At 41.4% G+C, this 25,556-nt stretch overlaps 1 protein-coding gene across 2 annotated transcripts in view; it reads right to left on the bottom strand.

The window, feature by feature from the left end:
- ADAMTS2 (ADAM metallopeptidase with thrombospondin type 1 motif 2) overlaps window positions 1-25,556 on the bottom strand; it is a 331,712-nt gene that overhangs the window by 264,791 nt on the left and 41,365 nt on the right. For both annotated transcript variants that reach the window (XM_083428527.1, XM_083428526.1), the window contains exon 3: window positions 15,768-15,941. The gene's annotated coding sequence lies outside the window, so the exon portion shown is untranslated. The remainder of the gene's footprint in view (window positions 1-15,767; window positions 15,942-25,556) is intronic.

The following is a 25,556-nucleotide window of genomic DNA, read 5'->3' as shown; positions in this document are numbered from 1 at the left end:
TGTAATTTTGTTTGGAAGTAGCCAGGGATGAATTCCTACTTTGTTTATTCTAGGAAATGTAGCATGAAGATAGGGCTAAAATTGTCCTTATTTTTCAGCTAGAAAATGACAGTACAACATCTGACAAGTTGATCTTTCATTTGAAATAATTGGGAGGAGGGGTTTAAGGATTCGTTTGGCATTTCCCACTTCTGCTTCTTGAGATGCTTTAAAGTTAACTAGAGATGCCAGAAACTATATGCATGCAAAGCATGTATTGTACCACTGAACCATGCTTTCTCCCTGAACCTATGAAGCTGTTTCTGTCCCAGGAAACTAACAAGCATTAGAGGCTAGCCCATAAGATAAATGGGGCTCTGCTCCACTCTGCCCTTCACCTGCTTTCTTACTTAACACCAGGGGATGGCTCTGCTTGGCACTGGCTCTGGCTCCATTTGCTGTTGGTCTCCTAGACTTCCACATTACCAGTCCCAATGGGCACCAGCCACGACTGCTTGTAAGATTTTATTATTCATCTTCTTAATTTGGCACTGGATTTCAGTGGGTGTGTGAACTTTCCAGCACTCCTACCCAAACAAACCCATATTTGGGGGAAATATTCCTAAACTAGAATACTACTACCACTACTACTTCTTGTTGTTGTACTAAGACGGGCTGCCAGGTGTCGAATTTAACAGTGTAAAAAATACTGACCCTACCAGTTTTTCCATGTGCAGGAAACTGCCTGGGAGAAGGTCGTTAAAAGAGGACAAAGGGGGACGTGAAGTGCTATTAAGAAAGCTATTAAGAAGGTATAGGTTACTTGAGACAGCAAGGGAGTGGAGCCCCCCCCCTTCCACTGATAGTTAGCAGGGACAAAGCTGTTGAGTTTAGGATTGCAGTTTGCCTGATGTGAGCTGGGAGGGAAAGGTGTCAGTCTGTAAGCAGCAAGCTGGGACAGAGGGCCATGGCTGATTTCTGCTGGCATCCAAGCTGTGGCAATGGGAGTGTAATGCTGTGAGCCCCTCTATCATAGGCTCGGGTTGTATATATGTGTAAATAAACCATAGGTCATAAAGACACCACAGTCTCCTCTGTGCCTCATTTCCAAAAGGAAACACCGACCCTGGGTAAGTGCCTGGAACTCCCTGGACTATCGCACTGCTGTGGGAGTAGCGTGTAAAATTATTGCCTGTTTTTTGCCAGTAGGTTCCAGGACAGGTTATAACAATTACAAAAAATCAGAATTAAAAACAGTTAAAACAAAAAGATGAGAAAAACATTGTCCTGAGACTCCACAGTGCCACTGTCAGTCAGCATAGACAATACTGGACAGATGAACATTGTAGGACAATTTCCTAGAGTTGTTTGATAGATGGTCTTGGCCACATCCAGGTAAAACAATATCAGGTAGCAGGACTGGGGAAAGCCATTCTCCCTGAAACCCCAGAAAGCCATTGCTGCCAGAGGAGGCAATACTGGACTAGAACAGAATCGAACTATTTATCTGCACATGTAGACAAAAGTTATCCAGTAAGTACAATGGCCATAGAAATATTACTGTAATAATAAGCATTGGCTACAAAACTGATGATGAACGCTTTTTCTGACTATGACCTGTTCTTTTTCTGAGATTGTGGTAAATAGTCATCAAACTATTGTCTATTTGGCATCAGCCCAAAAATGGTACATTCAGAAATGCTGGTTACATACTCAGCCCACGTGTTTCAGAACAGAAACTTGAAAGATGCTGGTGCTACATTTGCAATTTTTGAGGGATTAACACCATGAGTATTCCCTGTAAATATGCATAGGTACCAACCAGAGCAGGAGAAGTCAGTCTTATTATACAGCCAGGAATCTCTCACAATATCCTGTTGAGGAATTTGCCCACAGAGGGCTTTAAATAGTGACAGGCATACAGGAAAAGAGTATATGAGTGGTGTGGGGATACCACCTAGCTATTTCTGGCATATAAATTGCCCGTGGGCTGAGCTGTAAAAATTTAAGTACCACTCAGTGCTCTCTAGCAGCCATTCATTCCTTTACCGCACACCAGAGCATAGCAAAGTAAGTACCTCTTTGATTCATTCTGTAGTGCAGCAGCCTAGTCTAATGTCTACAGATACATAATAGATTCAAGAAAATTAAAAGTGACATCTCCTTTCCACTCAGGAACTACCCCTTAGTGTTAAGATGCTTTCAGGCAACCAAAATTGACCTTGAATCAGTTTCAGCAGAATTGAATTAAGACATAAATATGGGGGAGCGCACGCGCGCACACACACACACACACACAAATGTTTTTTCTGCAGTGCAGCACTGCAAAGTTTAATTCCATTTTAATGAGAAAGTACTGAAGACACGTGGATTATTCACAAATATACAGAAAGACCTTATTGGAAACAATAAGGCTGTTTAAAGACTCCTCAAAACAGGCAGTCAACCCATGGATCCTTCATCTGACTCCGAGGTGGTCACTGTTGTAGCCTCCCACATCTGCACTCCAGGTTTAGCTAATGCCAGCTCTCTCCCCCTTGCTCCAAATTCAAACAGAGAAACTGCCTGCAACCTGCTCCTCTGCTGCCCCCACCCCTAGTTCAAGGGTGTTGACTTCTGAAGGTTTGGAGGTAGGCTCCAGGTTACCAGGAAAGCCTATTCAAGTGCATTCTTTTGACAAGTCCCTGACTATCCACTGAGAACACATTAGCTGAACAAATGATGGCCACCAAGTGTCTGTATTAGTATACTGTAAACACGTGGCAAAATATTAATTTGGGGGCAATGCATATGATCGCTTTGTTCATAAAAGGCTTTTTTTTTTTTTTTTTTTTTGCCTTGGGGTTCCTTGAAAGCTTACTGAGGTTCCTCTGTGAAAAGATCATTGCAAAACAATCTGCCTGATGCTGATGGCAGGGGATTATTGGATGAGTTTTAGGCATGTGTGCAGTTCAAACAGGGCAATTTTAAGTCCCAGTGGTGAGCAAGGTGAACAAAATCACACATTAGAATGGGGCAGCAGGGTTGTGCTTCGGGCCACACACCTGAGGTTGTGGGGTCCCCCTGACCACACTCCCCAGAGGAATGGACATTGCAAGGGACAGCCTACACCCATAGACCTCTATACCCATAGACTTTTCCCTTTTGTGGAACCTCAGTCATTTGGAGTTCCAGAGCTCTACCTGCACACAGCTTCTCCCCTTGGAGACTCACACATGGCATCATGAAAAGGGGTTATTTATGGAGGGTTTATTTATGTGGTTGTCGATATAAAAGTTTCTTCTTTTCAGTAACAAGACAATATGAAATTGAGCTTACACAAACAGGAAAAAAATGCATCATGTTCCTTAGCAAGTTGTATATGAGTTGCAGATTTAAGTTTATTTAATGATATTCACGGTTTATAAAGACCCAGCATAGAAGGTCTGTCCCTTTTGTTTATTTTGCCACATTTTCCCCCTTTGGAATTGCTAATAGGCCACCACATAGAGCTAATCAGAGGGAAATATGTTGGATCACTTACCATATACAACCTGCTGTTAAATAAGTAATATATCAGTGCAATTTGCATGCATTTTCCTCATTTGCGTCCCTCTCCATATCTTGCCTGACAGTAATACGGCGTGGGAAACAAATCTGCCCCAAAAATGCCACTCTTATCTAGAAGCCTTTCTACTGAATCCAGTGTGTGTGTGTTCGCCATAGTCGCATAATAATGAGGAAAACACTTGCTCAGTACCACTTACATCCGTTCTCACATAATATGCATCACAAAGCCTTTGTATGGAGTCCTGGTGTGGCCTCACAGATGCAATCAACAGTATATAACACATGCTTTGGACACAGGAGGTCCTTGGCATATATGGTTAAAAGGGGTAGGATGCAATTGATGGGAGACCCAAAGTGGCTTCTGCCAATTGGAATAAACCAAGTGTGAGAAAGCTATACCTCCCACCATCCCTGGCCATTGGCCATGCTTGCTGAGGCTGATAGGAGTTGCAGTTCAGTAACATCTGGAGGGCCAAATGGTCCCCACACCTGGAATAGACAATAGTGATCTAGATGGCCTGGTATAAAGCAGATTCCTGTGTTCCTGGTGCAAATTTAGCTCTCCTTACCATTCTTTTTTGTTGCATTTACAGCATGTAAATGTTGAGGGAGAATGTGGGGGGAGGGGATGTAACCAGTCATGAACACCACCACTGTTAATGTGGAAAGGTTGTGTCCAACACGGTTGTAAAGTTTAGAGATGCCAAAAGACACTGACACTCTCAGATCATCAGAAAGATTACAATTCAGGCCTTCTCATTTCTTGAGCCCATAATTAATCCACTCGTGCATTCTAAGTGGGTAAAAAGGGGAAATGGAATGCAGCTTGTTTCCTGGTGGCATAACCTGCATGCAGTTGTTAACGCCTACTGCTGTTGCTATATTCCCCAGAAAGAAGTCACTGTAGGCATTGCCCACCCTTCCAAGTAATCTCCATGTAACTCTAGGGATTTATTATGCATGCTCCTTAAGTCCCCCCACCCCACCCCCGCCACCCATATGCTCCACTTCTGAACAGAAATTTCAGAACTTCAGAAATCAGGTGCACACTGGAGCTGGATACATATATTCTAAGTGGGTTACATTTCTACCTGTGGAAAGATCAGCACAACTGCTCAGCTTCTGCCAAGCCTCTCTGCAAATCTGGACCTCCAAAAGAAAGTGCTGAGAAAGAGTTATAAATATTTAAAATCCCCCATCCATTGCTAAGCTTGCACAGCAACATACATCTATCTTTCTTCAAGACGTGCCTGTCAATCCCATCCCTTCATGTAAATGTCATTGGAATATTCAATGCATCCATGGAGAACAGATTACCCATAGGCCTCTCCCTCTCTCCTGAATCACAATCAACACAAGACTCTGAATCAGAGCAAGTATTTCCCAATAGCCCATTCATGAATCTGACCCTATTTGTCCTTCTGTCATTAAACAGCCAGTGACGTGAAATACTAGTAAACACTCATAAATGATAGAATAATGTCCAAACCAGAAACATAAGGTGACCAATTGGGTTCTAATTTTAAAAGAGGGCTACGTACTAGGGGATGATACATATGAAATGATCAGAATAACATTGAGTCCTCTGTAAATTAATCAAGTGAGTTAATTCACAGCGAACATGCATTTGTTTGCTCATCTTCCCCACACCAATTTAGATTACTGCTTCTCAGCCAGTAGGTTGTGGCCCTTGTAGGCAGGAGAAGCCACACCTGCCTCCTCTCCAGATTCAGCAGCAGATCTAAATGTAAGGCGTGGAAGGTGTCTGTGGTGCAAGCAATCTGTCAGCCTTAATACAGCCCCATCACAGTTCAACAAGCCATGGATCTAGGCTGGATGGTGAGGAGAACCAGCTTTGTCCAACAGTTTCAAAATCTACTGTAGAGGGAGTCCTGTCTAAATCCTTCACTAAGGACAAATAATTTAAATGCCAGATATTGGCTCTACACAAAGAAACGCACAACAGATTAGAAAAGGATGAACTTTTTGTTTAAGTTTCCCTAGATATTTGGACTTCACTGACCTGATCCAGAAGCAGAAACTCTAGCTGTATTTTCTACATGCTTTAGATAGATTTGATGAGGCATATTGAGAGAATGAATGTCAACTATCACTAAAATCATCTATACAGTTTTTGTGACGTTGCATAAATTGTTTACAACTTGTGTTTCTGATCCATATATACTTCCTGAATTATTCATCCATGGACTTCTATCTGGAAGGACTCTGATGATCATTCACTATGAACTATATATATAGGCTTGCAACACAAAAGAATTACAGGATTACAACTCCAGCAGTGATAGGTAGATTGAAAGACAAACTCATTATGATGATGAAATCTCCTATTCTTTTGCTCAGTATAATGTATTGCTTGTTCGTGGCTGATTGATATATAAGTCAGATTAACCTTTAATTCTGAAGTAGCAGGTTTTAAGGGTCAGTGCAGAATTTCACTGTATCCAGCATACTTCTTGGGCATTTTGACTCTTTATCAGCGGTGTCCTATATTTGAACTCATTTTTTTCTTTATACATACTATTGTTTTATTAAAAAAAACACCCATAAGCCCTTGCCAACACACTCATGGATGATGTGAGTTGTAGTCCAACATATCTTTCATCTTTAACTAAAATGAAAACTAAACAATTCCTATTTTAACCAAATAAATATAGTGGACCTGGGGCCTATTTCACAACTGTATATGGAACAAATATTCAAAGGAAGAAGAAATTTAATTTAAAAATTAACTCCATAAGCCTGAAAAGTGCTAGTCAGGAAGTTGAACATGGCCTGGTTCATGTGATCGTTTAAGACTGTTGCAGCCACACATTCCCACAGATTAGAGCAGAACTTTCTGTGTTGGTAACACACTTTTTAGACATGCATCATTTCACAACACAGTAGTTCAGTTTACGTAAACTGAACTAAACGTAAACTGAACTAAACGTAAACGTAGTTTCAGTATACGTAAATCAGTGCCAGATTTACGTATAAGCTAAACAAGCTATAGCTTGGGGCTTCCAAGAAAATGTAAAGGGGGAAAAACTGGATGTACATTTCCAAAATATAATATAAAAAACAAATAAAATAAAACCTACATACAGCAACAGTGGCAAGTGGCTTTAGATACCTATTGGGTCCATAAATTACCATATAGCATATATTCAACACAAAAAACAGCAACAATTTGTTGTTGACAAATGTTGCTGGACATATAAAGGGCCCCATTACCTTCAGTAGCTTAGGGCCTCATCAAACCTAAATCCGGCCCTGGTTCAGTTTTACTAGCAGACTGGAGTTTAAACTAACCCCTTTCCAGCCCTGGAAGGAGCACGGGGAGCATTTGTGCAACACACCTACACACTGTAGCTGACACACTAATGGGTCATGACACACAGTTTGGAAAGCTCTGGGTTACAGAGCCATGCAGGGGTGGGGGGAGTAGGTTGCAGGGTGTGCACCACCTGCCGAACAGAGCTGGGCTGAGCCAAACATTATCTGTATCATTCGAATTCCTTTCTTGTAATTTGAAGCCATGGGTTTGGAACACATTGGTTTGGGCACCACAGCAGCAGCAGCAGGGGGAGGGGACCCTGCCTGGCTGCATTGGGGAACAGGGACTTGCTGGCAGCAGCCCCCTGAAGTCTGATGCCAGCTCCTTGCATCATTTGAACAAATAACAGCTTCATGGTATATTTCATTTCAAGCAAGTGAATTGCAAGCTATGTTTGTGTTTAGACCAAAAAAAGCAGAAAAAACATTACGTCAATATCAGGCAGAAATGGCAACAATGAAAGAGAAGAAGCAGGATGAGCATAAAAGGGGAGGGAATACAGGCAAACAAAACACTAAGAAAGGGTATAATATAGCAGCTGCATAACATTCCTTCTATGGACAGCATAATTCCATCTGCTGCAACTTTTCATATTAGAGTTCAGCACAGACTAGTTTACTGAATGCTATGGCACAGTGACATTTGTGCTTAGCAACATGTTGTATATTAAATGAAAAGTATTATTAATCCATTAATTGGGCAGCTGGTGTGGGGAGATAGTCTGACAGACACAGAAGCAGCCAACCTGAAGCATTTGTTTCTAACCTGGAGCCACTGGAAGGGATATGAGATACAAATATGCAATAAACAAACAACTCTACAAGGCAGAATTAAATCAATTTGCAGCTCAGACACACCCAACTTTTCACCATGTTATTATTGCCTTAGATTACTATTCCTCTAGTGCCATTTTTAAAGTTGATTTGTTTTTTAAGACCTTAAATCAATAGAAGTGCTGTATTCATATTATGATGAACTAGGCTGCCTCGACTTTGGTGTCTATAGCTACTCAAGTGAATCTTGTTAGATGCACATACAGTAAATGGATAAGAGGTCTCAATTCCACATATGAACAGAGAAATTGCAATACTGCTGTATCCTATGGAGTTTGGAAAAGCTTCTGCTCAGCAACTAAAAATTCAGCTACAACAATATGAACTTAGACACTGAACCCCCAGTTTAAATTAATTTCACATTCCCCTATGGAAAGGCAGGTATATTAATATCTTCACATAGCTCACTTTAGACTTATTTGCCCACTTAACTCTGTGACTGATTGAATGAGTGTGTGACAGCTGTCTCCTTGAACAATCATAAGGGTGGAATGTGTTAGTATTTCATTCTCTCATCGCAGGATCATGTGATCCTTATTTACATTCCATGAGCTAATAAAAAACCCAACTGAGTAAAATGTTTTTTTCTCATAAATTGGATACGACTAAGTCCAACACAGGTTCCTTTTCCCCTCCAAGGTGTACATGCTAGAGGGTCCAGGTTTCGATCTCTCTTTTCACCATATATATGTCATGCTAAGAACATGTGATATATGAAAGTAGTTTTCCTCTGCAGCATTTTACAACTACAGTACAATATACAGCTATAGATTTATCACCTAACAATGCTCATTTTTACCTCTTGGGTCTTGCTATGAAATTGTGAGTTCCTAATTAGATCTATTCAAACATGAATGTGCATCCTATATGTTAACAGTGCAGGAATTATTTTTTGTTGTTTTTGCATTCCTTGGTTTTAATTGGCTCTGCTGGGAATATATTGGCTTAACATGTTTCATCTGTATGAATAAATTCACCTTTAGAAACGGATTTCCCTTGCCAGTCATTTGCAATCTGTTACCTTTGTGCTGCAAACTGCATAGTGCTCCATAGTATATTCCAGAAGACATTAAACCCAGTAACTATTTTCATTAGGCAGATACTATGACTATCTGGAAAGCTAGAATATGAGTTGAGAAATCAAGAAACTACACCCATTTAAGAAATCAGGATACACATTTCAGAAACCAGGATTCTTGAAGAACTATATTGCTGCCCATGTTCACTGGGGAAAAACAAACCAGAATCCCACCCAACCAGGTATGTGACTAGCTCTCTTTGTTCTTAACTTTCTGTTCATGGTTTGTTGGAATAAACATATCGCAATTGTTGGAGTAAAACAAATCACATAAGGCTGACAAGGATTGCAGTATGTTTCCTACATGTGGTTCTGGGGAGGAGACAAGCAGCCCAGATAGGCACATTCGTGGTAGATCAGTACCTATGGTTTACTGCAGGGATGGCAAACCTCTTTCTGTCCACATTTCATCATGGACAGCCTTCTGGGAGCCACATATCTGTGTTGCGTGGGGCCAGATGTAAAAGTGGGCAGAGCAATGACTCTTACCTTTACAAAGTAGGTTACATTCCAGCTATACGAAAGTCAGAGGTTTCTGTACACCCACCCACACCCACACCCACACCCACCCCACATCTCTCCATCTTCCTTCCAGGCACTCAAGGAGGGTGTGGCCTGTGGGAGGGGATGTGGTCTGAGGAGAGTTCCAATGGCCAAATTAAGACCACATTGGGTTTCTGGACCTGATGTTCCCAACCCCTGGTTCATTCTGATGTGCTAGTGAGAAGACATCTGAATGACATGAAAATCTATTTCCCTTCCTCTCTTTACAAGCTGGCTTCTTTCTAGTGTTGATCATGTTTCCACAAATATTTATGCAGATAAGCAGATTCTGTAGCCCTGTAGGTAAGGGATGTTTTAAAAAAAAGATGTAGATGTATTTGCATAATATTCATGAGATTTTCGTGTAGCAATCAAATCTGAGAAATAAACATTAATGAATTAAATCCTGGTTCTGGAAAAATGAATGGGTTGATGTTTTTCTTTTCTTTTTCTTTTCTTTCTGCTGTATGATCCATTGCATCTGTTCTTGGTTTTAGCGAGAAAGGCATGTAAAGAAAACCAGGAGTTTGGGAGGATGCACCCTTTGTTTATGCTTTTTTGTAGTGCAGCAAATGCTTGCCAAACAACTGCCCTATTACTCATACAGGGAGGAATTCCAAATGTCGGTTGAAAACATTTAAAAGTCAAATGTTTTGAATAATTTTTAAAGCCGTTAGATAAGACAAATATGTACGCATCAGTTCCTGTTAATAATACATAGATCTTATGCCCAAGGCCTAGTTATTGGAGCAAATGGAACCTTCCCATCAACAAGTGGGCCCATAAATGGAAATCTAATAAATACAACTTAGAACTTTCCAAACATCCAGGTCAAAGCTAGACAATATAGCAGGGATGGGGATCCTGTGGCCACCAGATGTTGTTGGACTCCAACTCCCATCAGCCCCAGTCAGCATGGCCAGTGATCAGGGATGATGGGATTTGTAGTTCAGTAACATCTGGAGGGTCATATGTTCCCCATCCCTGTTATAAAGCAATTAGCTGTCATATTCAGTATCAATGACTATCTTGATTCTAGATATGAAATACCAAATAAAGGAGCATAAATTGCTCGGAAATATCTGAGAGCAACCAGAAGGCTGGAGGTTGCCGGCTGTTCTGATCCCTTCCCTCTTTCCACTCAACTGACCACTGCTTCACTTATCAACAGGGCAGTGACCCTGAAGACATACACAATCTAGCCCTACACATTTGATTGACATGCAAGTTCTTTCCTAGTAGAAATAAAAAATCAAGTAAAATTTCTTTTAGGATACGAGTGAATTGGTTTCATAGAATTCTAGCTTTTTAATGCTAATGAGATATCTATTTGCTTTCTGTACACTAAGCTGTACTATATAAACCCTTCCCTTCAACCTCTTTTTATTGTACACAATTGGTTTATTTGGGTTTTGGCTGATCAGGTTCACCCTTATGAGTTCCTGAATACATCATGTTCTAAAATGGGAGACAGATAAACATCTGAGTATAGTAGGCAGGGTCAAATACACTCTACTGGAACGTCACATTGGGGTGTGTAGCACACCAAACTCATAATGCTGCTCTTTGCAGATTCATGGTCTCATTTGGAAGATGTTCAATGGAGCTTTCTGTTCTGTGTACTTTCTACCTAGTCATACTGTCACTGTTGTTTAGTCATTTAGTCATGTCCGACTCTTCATGACCCCATGGACCAGAGCACTCCAGGCACTCCTGTCTTCCACTGCCTCCCGCAGTTTGGTCAAACTCATGTTAGTAGCTTCAAGAACACTGTCCAACCATCTTGTCCTCTGTCGTCCCCTTCTCCTTGTGCCCTCAATCTTTCCCAGCATCAGGGTCTTTTCCTGGGAGTCTTCTCTTCTCATGAGGTGGCCAAAGTATTGGAGCCTCAGCTTCAGGATCTGTCCTTCCAGTGAGCACTCAGGGCTGATTTCCTTAAGAATGGATAGGTTTGATCTTCTTGCAGTCCATGGGACTCTCAAGAGTCTCCTCCAGCCCTATAATTCAAAAGCATCAATTCTTCAGCGATCAGCCTTCTTTATGGTCCAGCTCTCACTTCCATACATCACTACTGGGTAAACCATAGCTTTAACTATAAGGACCTTTGTGGGCAAGGTGATGTCTCTGCTTTTTAAGATGCTGTCTAGGTTTGTCATTGCTCTTCTCTCAAGAAGCAGGCGTCTTTGTTGTCTATGAACTCTTCCTGGCTGCTGAGAGGTTTCACATGAGAGGGAAGGAGTGTCATGGATTCTACGCCCCTCCACAATTCATAGGCACTCAATGCAATGAGCCCATGGATGCAGATCCCCAAACCATGTGAGTCTTCCCCTTCCAAAAAAAAGGGGGGGAGTAGGGGCAGGTTAAAGACTGTGAATGGGGCATCTCCTTACACAGGCCTCCATATGAACTCTAGGTGTGTGGCAGGGAGGAGCACCCTTGCCTATATTATGCTGTGTGAAGCTGTTGGGATCAATGTCAGGAGCCAATTTGTGTTTTTTTCCTAATCCCCTTTTCTAGCAATTAGCAGGAATGACAATATCAGCTGTCTGAGTGTCATCAGTCTCGGGGCCTGAGATGTCACAGAGTGTTTCCACCTGCTGCTGCGTTCCGTCTACCTCCTCATTTTTTCTCCCAACAGAAATGAAGGAAGACTACAGCAGTATTATTTGTTAAAGGTAGATAAAGGACCTTCAGCAGAGACATCTGACACACAAATTCACAGATGTGATGTGAATATAAATCTAGTGCAATATTTAAAGATAAGCTAGACTTCCCATAATTGCTAGTAGAAGTTCAGGTCCATGTTTGACAAGTCAGTTATTGGCCTTTGCTTTCCCAAGACGTGTAAAGGTTTGAACTGGAGATGCCTATGGTCAAGTGGCCCATGTCTTCATATTCCATTTCTTTTGTTGTGGGGCTGCCTGTCAAAGGCAGCCCTGTCAAAGCAGCACAGCATACTGGAAGAGCAAGGGTCACATAGGGTAGCTTAGTCCATAGATACCTCAGGAGTTTCCATACTTTTAAGCTATCTTTCAGCCTCCATAGGGGGCTTAACTGACAGCTCTTCTCTTCTCCACTTTTCCTTATATGGAATATTGCTGAGTATTTAATAAAGCACCGTAAATCCTTCTTCCTGTCCAGCTGCTTTGCCTGATTAAATATTGCTCTCCTCATAACCAAGTCACAGGGTGTAATCCTGAAAGAGCATTAGTTCTCTGGCTTTACCCCACAGCAGTTCCTCTTTGAGCTGCCAGAAGAAGAAATTATCTAATGGCCAAAGCTGAAACTTTTATGGCTCTATAATTCTTAAGAGTGTGAGGAAGATTTTCATAAGGAGATACAGGCAGTTGCTAGAGAAGGTGTATAACAGAGCAATCCTAACCAGAAGGAAGTTTTATTGAATTCAGTGGGTCTTTCTCTTGGGTAAGTGAGGTTAGGATTTCGGCTTTAATTATAAAACAGTGTAATAGACTTCAATTATATTATTCAACTAATTAACTGAAATTAGGTAAAGGTAAAGGTACCCCTGCCCGTACGGGCCAGTCGTGTCCTACTCTGGGGTTGCGCGCCCATCTCGCTTAAGAGGCCGTGAGCCGGTGCCGTCCGAAGACACTTCCGGGTCACGTGGCCAGCGTGACGAAGCTGCAGCTGGCGAGCCAACACCAGCGCAGCACAAGGAAACGCCGTTTACCTTCCCACTATAAAGCGGTCCCTATTATCTACTTGCACTTAAGAGTGCTTTCGAACTGAAATTAGTATTTTTGTAAAAATATGATCCAGTTCAATGCTTTTCTTAGAAAATTATTTACCCTTCATAGGGGATTCCAACTTCTATCAGTTGTGGTTTATACATGTGCTCCTATGAACAAGGGTATGCTGGGGAAATATTGGGGTTCAATACCCAGTACCCTTTGGGTTCAGCCTGGATGGACAATGAGATCCAGACTCCAAATGTCAGCCGAACAGGACGTTTATTTAAGCCTGTGCAACACAACCTGAACCAGCAGGTAGTTGAAGGGTGGCAACCCAAATTTAACAAAGGCACAAACATTTATTTCCTTCCAAGCAGAGGGGCAGTTATGTCTATATACGTATGGCAGCACTTGCTTTGACTAGCTTCTACTGGTTTAATTACAAGGCATAGCAACTTATCTTCCCCTCCTTCTTTTGTCTTCAACAATTATAGCAATAACTCCTGGGTACAGGTCGTTCTGTACTTCTCTCATGGTTCTCTTGCAAACAGAACCTTCACATTCCAACCTTCACTTGCTCAACCCTTCTCACACGCATTTCGACTTTTAATTGTGTTATTTCTATAATTTCTGTGACAGACCCATTGAAAGCGACAGATAAATAAAGCATTCCAGCAAACGAGTCATGACTAAAGAAAAGTCCCATTGCTTTCAGGGGACCTGGTCTGTGTACACACCAACACAAGCACAAACACACATGAAACAGAATCCTGGGAACTGAAGTTTGTCAGGGCTGCTGGGAATTGTAGCTCTGTGAGGGGTAACCTACATTTCCTGGGATGCTTTGTGGGGATATGCTTGAAATATGGTGTTTCCTGCTTGGCAGGGGGTTGGACTCGATGGCCCTTGTGGTCTCTTCCAACTCTATGATTCTATGATTCTATGTGGTGCACGCAGTTGTAGTACTGGCTAGCTTCAACACAGGGATAACCAACATGATTCCCTCAAGATTGTTGTTGGACTCAGATTTGGCTATACTGGGTGGGGCCGATGGGAGCAGGACTCCAGAACAGCTGGAAAACACCAGCTGGGCTGCCCCTGCTTTGGTGGCACTGCAGCAATGGCCTTCTAGTGCTATCTGTCCAAACTGTAGTTTAATTCAATTCAGAGGAAGACCAAGGAAGTATTCCACTGCAAATAATAATTGCTATTTGTTACTTTATATTATCCCCCAACATGAAAAAAGCGCTTATTCTTTCCAAAATGATGGAGTGTCTATTTGTGAACATAATGTGTAGCATTCATTGTTTCTTTCCAAACACTGATGCAGATTCAGAAATATCAAGTATTCTTAGAGATTAGACTCATCGTCTGTCAGGAAAGTTGCCAATTCTCTTATTCATGTATATTCAGGAAATTAGACATATTTCCTTGAAAATCCACCAGATGGGTTAAGCATGTGCTTGTTTACTAGAGTGGGTCAAACATTTGCCCAGTTGCAACTGCAGACCATTAAGCAACTTCATGATAATTTATTCCTACCATTTCTTTGGGGATTGTGTCATGTATATGTGTCAGCAGCTGTGAGGTCTGTCAAGCTCCATTCTCAGCTATGTGCTCCAGTTCTCAAACTGTTAATTAACTGGTCCAGAAATGTTTCTGTGAGATTTTACATTGAGCTTGAAGTGACAATTTATGCGAATGAAAACACAAACTTGCCAGTCTTAGGCTGACATTTACTGATATATAAACAGGAAAAGAAGTGCTTGCTGCCTAGTTGTTAGTGGCTTTTCATTCTTTCCGTAAGAAGGTCCCTCCTCCAAATGGAAACAACAAAAGGAATGTACACAAGTCTATAGTGAGGTTAACATACCTCACCATACCTCAGAGAGAATATCCACTTTGATAAAGATATGTTCCTTTTAGGATCTTTTCTCAAAGAGTAATTTTCAGAATTTCACTGACAGAACCAGAGAAGGGGCAAAATGGATTTAGAGGAGGGTTCAAGCTTTATTTCACATGTCAGATTTTTGAAAGAGAATCATTCATTCCCTCTAATTCCACTGTTCAACCTTTTATTGCCATTGCTTAGGAAGTCAAAACGGCACTCCCCACAGGAAATATCAGGGGTTCAGGGGAACCCCAAGGTTCACAGAAGTATTAAAAAAAGTTAGGGAGAGGGAATACCCAATACAGCCTAGTGAGCACTAAGCATGTTCATTGTCATGAGATGTTTAATATGCTACCACTGCAGCAAGAATACTCCTAGCCCAAAGATGGAAGCAAGAAGAAATGCCAACAAAAGAAGAGTGGCAAATAAAATTGATGGACTACGTTGAGCTGGCAAGACTTACAGGGAAAATTTGAAACCAGCGGGACCAGACTTTCCTAAAGTACTGGAATAAATTTGGGTTGTATTTGAAAGACAACTATAACGACTTAACATCGCTTGTAGGATTGCAAGAAGTTTTGTAAGGAGGCCTATTCAATTTATTGTGAGAAGCATTAAGATTAGCTGATGTAAGATTGGATTTAAACAATAAGCACAGTATTAAAATCCATAATTAGAAAGGAATTCAGAAAACTATTAGAAGGGGTTGATGGAAGCCCTAGGCTATGACAGCCAAGGATTTGTTATGTTGTGTTGGAGATGTTGTGTTGGAAAAATTGTGTAAAATTATATTGAAAAATAATAATAATAACACTTTTAAACAGACTTAGCCATCTGGAAATAGTAGGAACAAAATTTTCCCTACCATTGTATTTGCTGTGTTCCTCTCCCTTGCCTCTTCTTCAGTTGGCTGCTGTGACATTTCCCCCAGCTTTATACACTCTGCAGGTGCATTTGACGCTGAGCCTTGCACATCTTTGCATCATCTGGGGGTTGATGTTCTCTCCTTTTAATTTAAGGCTGTTCATTAATTTGTACCCTGCAATGTACAAGAAGGTTAGTCGATAAGGGGCAAATTCTGCTACCTAGAACAAATCTCTTTTGCTTGTCCTCGCATGATGAAGCACTCACTGCCTTGCTGCATGCAAATAGAGTGGACCAGACTTTCCCAGCCAAGTACAAAGTGCAATGATTTGGAACAGTCCTAAGGACCAGGTGGTATGCCACAAATCATTACATGTTGAGAACAGGAACCCCCTGTTCCTGTGGACTGCAGTCCTGTACACAGTTAGGTTATTTGTGGCTCATGGGATTCATTGTGATTCAAGCAGCACAGATGATAAATCTTCTCAGATTAATTAAACTTAATATGTCAGAGGTCCCTTGTAGACTATCAAGCCATTTGCCTCATATGGACACTAGAGATGGAAGGATCTGCAAATTTTGGCGCTCTGAGTTTATCATTTTTCCAATCTGAAATTCAGTTCTTCACATTTATGTACCAATTTGTGAATTTATTTATTTTTTTAATTCTCTTGAAATTGGTTCAGTATTATAGTGCAAATTCTCCTAGTAAACACAGTTTTGCATGTAGTTTTTATTATGGTACATATGTTTGCATGCAATTTATCCTAATATTTTTGTACGTTATTTTCACTAATATATTAGTTTTAATGCACATTTCTCTTTAATATAACACTATTTACAGTTCTGTATGCATGCGTTAACCATTCTTACAGAACACTTAACATAGCTGCTTTTTATAAATACTTAATGGACTTTGGTAAGGTAGAAGTTGAGGAACTTAGATGTGGAATAGGGAATTTGAAGGTATTATACAGTTTAAAAAATAGAAAATTGCTTTAGAATTTATATAGAACGTTTCCTTAGATCTGAAACTGAGACTGATTCAGCAGAATTTTAGTATTTTCTGCCTGCCTCAGGAAGTTCACCACCAGGACCATCAGTGACTACCATCAGTAGACTATGGGATCCTAGCTCAAGTTCTGGTTGATTCTTACAGGACCCAGTTGAAGAAGGATCGTTCTAACTATAGGTACATTTTGCAACTCTTCCTGAGCCCAGTTTCAATGCCCTGCTTTACATTGCTGAGTTACAAATATATTGGTTTGGATCCAAAGGTTCACTTCCTCTGATATGGGCAGAGGCCTTATTCCCTTCGGAAATATTTCAACCCACTATGTAGAAAGAGAAGCTGAAATCAGAATTTTGTGAGAGACAAAAGTGTGTGCCGTAAGTTTTGTTAAGAATGATATATCCTGTATGTCAAGCATCTCTTTCCAAGTAATGAGAGAAACAGGAGCATTATATTTGGTTCTTTCTATTAGCTGTCTTTGTTAGAAAATCCCTTCTCTAACGGTCATCAGGGCTTAATTAATTGTCACCTTTCTCCAGGATCAGATTTTTTTTGGCAGTTTCCCCAGCAAAGCAGGCCAAACAATCCAACTGCATGACAAAAGGCCAGCAATCAAAACGAGAAACAAGGACTTATATTGAGGTTAGATTTCATTCAGATTGGAACTACTGTGACATCTGCTTTGTTTTGTTTCTGGCCCTGGTGATGAACAGCCTGGCAACAGCCTACATAGGTGTCAACTCACAAGCCTCTTTTTCCCTGTTAATTAATGGAGGATCAGCAGGTCCTGACCCAAGACAAATATGTTCCTGAAAGGAGGAACAAGGCTGTTCTTGATGCCTAGTAAGGATCCTATTCTGAACTTATTTAACAAAATGCAGTTATATGACAAAAATACTGACTGACTTAAATGGAGAAAGAACTGGGTTTCTATTCATCTTGGAAACCAAATGATAGGTATCCCTTAACTTTTAGCAAGGCTTCATATGGTTCCTCCTCAGAAGCATTTGTTCTGCATTGACCTGCATAAAGGTCCAGTGGCATAGCGTGGGTTGCCAGTGCCACTGCCAGAGCAACCATGCCACTGAAACCAAGCGAGGCCACACTGCGTTGCCCACCCACCTATGCAGTGGGGAGCCTAGCTGGCTGACATGGCCCTTGGCAGGCAAATTCCCCCAACACCCGTGGACAGGAGTGTCGGGTTGGATGTGCCAGGTGGCAGTCCCCTGATCCCCACTGAAGCTGGTGCCTGTGTGGGGGTGCCCAATTGCCTCAGAATTTTGCACGCACACACCCGTGATATGCCACTGTAAGTGACCATCCTAGTGGTGACTTTTTGTTCCACAGCTCTCTGAAACCTGGAGTCAGCTTGGCTTTTGCTAAGCTTGCCACTTCGTCCTTATTTCAAGGAATAGTTTATTTAGCAATACTGAATGTTCATACTAACTACAGAACTATTACGGATGTCACTCTCTGCTATTGCAGGCATAATCTTTATTTAACTGAGCCCAAGCATATCAAGGCTTTTAAAACTCCCCTCCTCAAGGCAACCTGAGGAAAAGAAAAGAAAAATAGTGGGTAAATTCCCATAAAATTAATGCTTATTCCCAATGGCATCTGCCTGATCACACTGTAGCGTGAGGCACATATGTTGTTTTAAAGACAAGATGTATTATGAATTAATTCATATGCTCCGGAACATTGCCGAAGGGTTTCCTAAATATTTGGAGCATCAGAACTTTTAAGAGGAATCTGTTTTGGTTTGTTTTTAAAAACTGAAGCTACCGGAAGAACATGTTGGGAATTTGTTTCCAGGGAGTAGATAAACACTTAATTAAAAAATTAATTCCAAGATACTGGGTTGGTGTCCTGAAAATTGATTAAAATATGCCCCTAAAGCCCAATTAACAAAACTGATTTCTGCACTTGGGCTGTTGTTTTTGTAACACGCTAAAGTAAAGTTTCCAGATTTAACGGTTTAGTCTGCCTCAATCCCAAGGCATATTTTATAAGTGCTTTAGGCCTTGAAGAAAACATCAAACAAAGTAGCAACACAATTTACATAAAAGGGAGGAAATAGCCAAGCTTCCAAAATTTAAAATGGGCATAATCTGAGGCCCTTGAATCTTCCCAAAGAGATTTGTTCCTGTAAGACTGGCACACATTTATGCCACTCTGTGCTTCCCCCTGAAGGAAGCCCCTTCTCCTGGAACATCCAGTTAGAACTGGTAACAATTTGCTGCAGATTCCAGGTGCAAGACCATGTCTTGTTAGACTTCTTCAGAAAGCAAGTTTCAGCATGCAAGGGCCAGTTTACATAATCAGCAGAGTATTCTAAGAGTCAAACAAGATGTGAATCTAACTATAGTGTGAATGCAATAATGTGTATAATGCAAATAATGGTTCCCCCCCCCCCAAAAAAAGCTCCACAACTTTCTAGAAAAAATCCCTGGTGTTCTTGCACTGTGCATCTGTGTGCAATTATTATTATGAGTCGGAATGGCTTCTTAGTACTCTTTTACCCCACCTTTCTCCCCCTGCCCCATCTTCAACTTTCAACCTGATGAAGGTGGGAGTGAATCTGTAAGAAGGAAGTGTCTTTCATTTTACTATCAATGATTAGACAGTCATCACAAGACAGAGTTTTCTGTTTAACAACAGCACTAATGTTTAATTTGTTGTTGTTGTTGTTTAGTCATTTAGTCATGTCCGACTCTTCTTATGTTTAATAGTTATGTGCAAATGTTCAGATGCATATGTGTTCCAGATACTTGCTACTACCCTGCATAGCACTCTGTGGCAAGCTATTACCCACTTTAAAACATGTAATTCACAAACCAGCAGATGTTACATCAAGCAGCTAACAATCCTGTAAATATTTGCTTTCATATATTAAAACACCACAGGAGGAAAAGGCAAAAAAGAAGAACTGCAGACAAAATGGAGCAGATACCCCCTTTTTACAGTGCCATAGATATTACAGAAAAGTTGGTCCATTTGTAATCCCAGAAGTTTCTGTGCTAGTGCTTAACACATAATTTCACCTAGTTTAAAATGTACTTTGTGAATTATTGCTGCCTGGTAATCCCTAGTAAACAATCTTTGATTCATTATTGGATTGTTGCCTATGATCATACAGAAATGATAAAAATATGAATTGTAGTCAATCTCATATTAAGCTTGACATAATATAGCTGACCTCTTGTCTGACTTTTTCACCTTGTCCTTGTTATTTCCTTTCAGCACAGTATTTTATCATCAGTAAATTGCCAACACAGAATCATAAAACTATAGAGTTGGAAGGGACCCACCCAAGGGGATATTTGTTCACTTTTGCATTCATATCTCTGGAAGAGTAAAGAAGACTTAAGAAGTCTTCTGAAGAAGGAACTTGGTTAAGTTAGTATTATTGCTTGCTATCAAGTTACAAAGTAGTGAAAATATTTTTGGAGCTTCAAAGCAGTTATATTATGGGTCACAGGTGATGAACTAGCGGTAGATTTGGGAGTTACTACAATGGAAATTACTTTATTGAGCAATCTTGGTTTCATAAGATTTTTATTTGCAACGAGTTGTCACATCCATTGCCCTGCCATTTACCTGCTGGCAGACTGAGAGGTTGTCCCTTCCACTGGGAGTGAATTATTTACTAATTAACTAGAGTTGTGCCTTTTCTGGCGACACAGTGGGGAAATGAAAGGGTTTAGGACAGGGCGTGTAACCTGCAGCAAATCCCTGACATGTCCTGTTCTCCTCCACTTTGCTAGCATAACATCACCAGCAGCACAACTACAATGGCAGATCTTTCTCACAGTGCATGTGGGTGGGGGAACTTCCAGTGGTGAAAGTGCTACTCACAGCTGTACTTCAATCCCTGTTGCCTGAGCAGCACTTATGACACTTATAACCATATCAGTGAGGCCAAGAGGGCAGCCTTGTTGCCCGGGCAGCCCAGGACCTCCATATACACTGCCCAGGCTTGCACCCCAGGGAAGTCACTTCGGTGCTGCTAACACAGCAGTTTGACTTCATCCCCGAAGGTGTTCTCCATTGTCTGAGACAGATAGATGGCAACAGCAATGAAGTTATGCATAGGATCGCACTGCAAACACTGGAAAATTGAATATTTGCTGATTTGAAAGGGATACCCATTGCAGCTTCAATCCAATTAGAAAAATTATAATTGGATAAAAATGCACCAAATGTTATCAAATCTACCATATGAGACAAAAATTACAATGAAGAATAACGATAGTAAAGTGCTTAACAGACAGCTCACTATTTAGTGGATCCCAATTGCAGAAGCCATTAATAAAGCATTTAAACTAAGCATGGGCATGGTTTCAAAATACTGAGGGCATTGCTGCTTCCTAACTGCACAGCTTGGAAAACTGACTGTAGAAACCCTGGGTAATTCTTAAAGAGCAAATCTTCCGTTGCTGAGCAACAGCACACACTGATATAAAGGATGCAGGATATTGGAGGACTTAATATTTGGGAATTGTGATTGCAAAGGGGGAAAATAAAGAACCAATTCAATCTAGTCAGACAAGCTCAGTACAATTGAAATAGAGATTTTATTTTATTTTTAAATCGGATGGAGCAATCATGGTAGTATTAATCTTTGTGTAACAGAACTAAGTTCTGGTTGTTTAAAGTTAACATTGAGAGCTAACCAATACTGGAAATGCATGAAGCAACAGAGAAGAAGGAAATGCATTTCAGAAAAGACCTAAAAAGTAGCATTTTTCTTTAGAACCCAATTTCAAGATGCATTTCAGATACAAACCTAGAGCTTCATCCTAAAAGATGCTGAGCCTCCTGATTTAATCCTTAAGTAGAAAAAGATATATTTCTATCCTCAAAACAGGGATGGGGAATCTGCAAGCCTCTAGAACAGAAGTTTCCAAACTTATTTGGCCTACCGCCCCCATTTTGGGGGGGTGGGGAGATACTCAGTGAACAAACAGGAAGATGCAGTGACAAATTTGCATTCTTTTATGTGTCTATATTTCTACCTACATCCTACAATGTAGTAAAGAAAGATGTTGTAAATAAGACACCTTGAAGCTGCAGCCCGCCTGCCATTGGCCAAATAGGCAGGCAAGCTGCGATTTACTTTCCAGGCCTGGTTAAACCCCTAATCTCCAGCACAACTGCCAGATCCAGGGGAGGCGTTGTCGCCGTCCCACAACAGCACCCGACCTGCCAGTAAGTGGCATCACACAACAGATGAAACATGCATGAACAGTTTTTCAAAATTTTATTTTCTTCTCTGCTTTCTTTATGCTTCCACTGCCTCCTTGTTTTTATTCAACCTCCCCCAATTGCACCCGAGGCTACTACCGCCCCCCTGAATCCTTCCAGCACCCCCCAGGGGGCGATATCACCCACAATGGGAAACACTGTTGTAGAAGGACAACCCCCATAAAGGTCATATTATTTATTTGGAAGGCACTGCTTCTACCAGGAGGTGTAATTTCTCTCAGAGTAACCTGGTGGAGGATCTCAGTCATGTTTTCTAAAGACAAATGCTATTCTGGTGAACCCTACATTACTATACTTTAAAGGTCAGATCGATATAAAGTGCAGTCATATTTATCTAATAGGCCTAGGTCATCAAAAACAATCAGAGGAATTTAGAATTTAGAAATCTGAGGTCACCAAAATCTGTCTTATTCTAAGAATCCAGAAGTAACATTGTTTACCTGCTGCCTATCTTAAGAACACAAGAAGTGCTGTGGCAGGATCAGACCAAGTGTCCATCTCGTTCAACATCTTTCATTCTACATTGACCAACCAGATGTACGTAACTTCCTGCTAAACTCCTGTGACTTTTTATACCACAAATGTTGAGGTATATTTTTCTTCCACTTTTGTTACACTATAGCTCCTCTGGACAGGAATAATATGCTAGCTTTGGAGCACCCTCACAGAACTACTGATAAAACAGAGTAAGTCCACCGCTAACACACTATTATGTCAAGCAGTGATGAACCTTGAGATCTCAAATTTCAGTGGCACCCTGGGCGATGCCAAAATTTGGTGCCCCCAGTGTTCGGAACTCCCATTGTTCTAGGCGCATTTTATGACAGGGAATATCATTAGTGTGAGCAGTTTCTGAGCTCTGGGTACAGTACTGAGCCTAAGATTAAAACTGTAGAGTGGAAGGAAAGGAGGACCTTTTTCTGCCTCCCCATTTCCACTAATCTCTGAAGACTGGAGAAGAGACCTTCTTAAGATTATTAGGGGGGTGGGAAAGGGAAAGATTAGACCATGCGAAAAATGATCATAATACAGTGGTGCCTCGCAAGACGAAAAGAATCCGTTCCGCGAGTCTCTTCGTCTTGTGGTTTTTTTCGTCTTACGAAGCAAGCCCATTAGCGGATTAGCGCTATTAGCGGTTTAGCGGCTATTAGCGGCTATTAAAGGCTTAAGGGATTAGCGGATTAGCTGCTAAAAGGCTATTAGCGGCTATTAAAGGTTTAAGGGATTAGCGGATTAGCTGCTAAAAGGCTATTAGCGGCTTAGATCAGCTGATAAGCGGCTTAGATCAGCTGTTAAGCGGCTTAGGGGCTTGGGGAAAAGGGGGGGAAACCCCAGGAATCGCAAGGCATTTTCGTCTTGCAAAGCAAGCCCATAGCAAATTCGTCCTGCGAAGCACCTCCAAAACGGAAAACCCTTTCGTCTAGTGGGTTTTCCGTCTTGCGAGGCATTCGTCTTGCGGGGCACCACTGTATTTTAGCTGCAGTTCATTCATTTTCAGCTTTGTATTGTTATATTAAAAAAAACCCATGCCTAGACATTTCACTGTTGCACCCATAACCTAGGTTTAAGGTGCCATTTAGCTCTTAGATTTCATATCTCAGTTTCTAACACTGCCCCCTGCCTCTTACACTCCTTTCTATATCATAGTTGTAGCATCTCCTGCAGTGCCCTTGAGGCTCCGTTTCCAGTGTGACCGAACCGAACATGCTCCCCTAAACCTGCCTCTGTGTCAAGAATATACTGCAGACTACGCCTGCAACAAACAGCAGTTCTGGAATGGCCCTTTGTGTCAAGTATCCCTAATGTCATGCACATATCAACAATTCTACAACTAACAGTCAGATTCATTCACATATTCACAAGTTCCCTCAAAAACCAGCTTATTGCACAGTAAAACGGCTCCCAGAGTCTACCATTTTGCAAATGGGGAATTACATGGCTGACATGGGAAAATACTTCAATGAACACAGAAATCTGCTCTTAGTGGCCATTCTCTCATACTTTCTCCCTCTACAACAATCAGAAGTGGTACAATCGAAGAACAGTTTTACAGCAATATGAAAGTTTTGACCATAAAACTTGTCCAGGGTGCCAATTAGCAAGGGTAGCTCTCTGTGCCATCTTTCAGACCAGATGTGGGCTATTAGTCTGAGAGCTCAGTTCACAGGAGATATATTGTAGATTGAGACAATGGCACTGAGTGAAAGTCCTGCCCATGACTGCAATTATTAGCTGCAGACAAAATTTCATTTCAATAACCAGGCAGTCTGCCAATTGCTAGGGGGAGCCCTGTGCCCTGTGAGGGGAGCCTTTGGGTGCCCTTGGGTGCCCTTGGGGGAGGAAACTGCAAAGGGTCCTGAAAGACGTTTACCTCTTTGCCATTAAAGCACTGCTTTTCCTTCCCTCTGTGCCTGAAACTTTGCTGTACTCATCATATCCATTCTGCCTCTTCATGCAGCAGCTCTTATCTAACATGTTTAGGGAAAACACTACAGTGGTACCTCGGGTTAAGAACTTAATTCGTTCTGGAGGTCTGTTCTTAACCTCAAACTGTTCTTAACCTGAAGCACCACTTTAGCTAATGGGGCCTCCCGCTGCTGCTGCACCGCCGCTGTGCGATTTCTGTTCTCATCCTGAAGCAAAGTTCTTGACCTGAGGTAATATTTCTGGGTTAGTGGAGTCTGTAACCTGAAGCATCCGTAACCTGAAGCATATGTAACCCGAGGTACCATTGTACCATACAACTTCCTTTATGACCGGCAGTATTTTATTTTATTGACCTGTGTTTCTCTAGGTTCACAGTCGGGTCTCGAGCTGTTGTATTCTATGTGAATTTTCCCTTCAGATGCTATACTGCTAATTTTTAGCAGTTAGAAGTCTATCTCTGGCTGCTATGAACAGCACCTTTTGTCAAAGGGGAGAAAGAGAGAGAACCTTCTTTTGAGGTGGTTGGAAAGGGAGGGAGTGAATACAGATTGCATAAGCCACAAGACAAATAAACATGCTGAGCTTACTATGCCTCTCTATTAGTGCTCGGAAGAGATTATATAAATATCAGGCTCTGGGAGGATAAGATATTGAGGAGTTTGGAAGATCACCTATAACTTAAAAGGTTTTAATCATGCACATTCAAATGGCACAGTGATGAGAACCTCCATGTAGCCGAGCACCTGGGAAAACAGATTTCATGTGTTGAAAACGTTGCCTGCTGAAGCGGTAGTGTTTTCTTCCTGACTTCAAGAATGAAAGGAAGCAGAAAATGTGTGGGCCTGACACCACACATCAGCCAGGAAAAGCTGCTGAGAGATGGAGGGTGAAAAGTTCCAGAGGAAGCCAGGCGCAGAGCAACGGTGAGAATTGGCAAATGTATTTTAATACTGTACTGCGGCTTGGGCCAGAGGCTTCCAAAGCAGTGTACAGATAGCTTAAAAGACATAAGCATACTATAGAACAAAAATACAGCCCATAACATCAGGCGAACAGGCTGAAGTACTAGCATTTCAAACAGAA

This window comes from Podarcis tiliguerta (assembly GCF_965153285.1).
Source record: "Podarcis tiliguerta genome assembly, chromosome: 2".
In the NCBI taxonomy this organism is placed as follows: domain Eukaryota; kingdom Metazoa; phylum Chordata; class Lepidosauria; order Squamata; family Lacertidae; genus Podarcis; species Podarcis tiliguerta.
The sequence above is the reverse complement of the archived record's forward strand: the minus strand, read 5'-3'. Positions and strand labels throughout refer to the sequence as shown.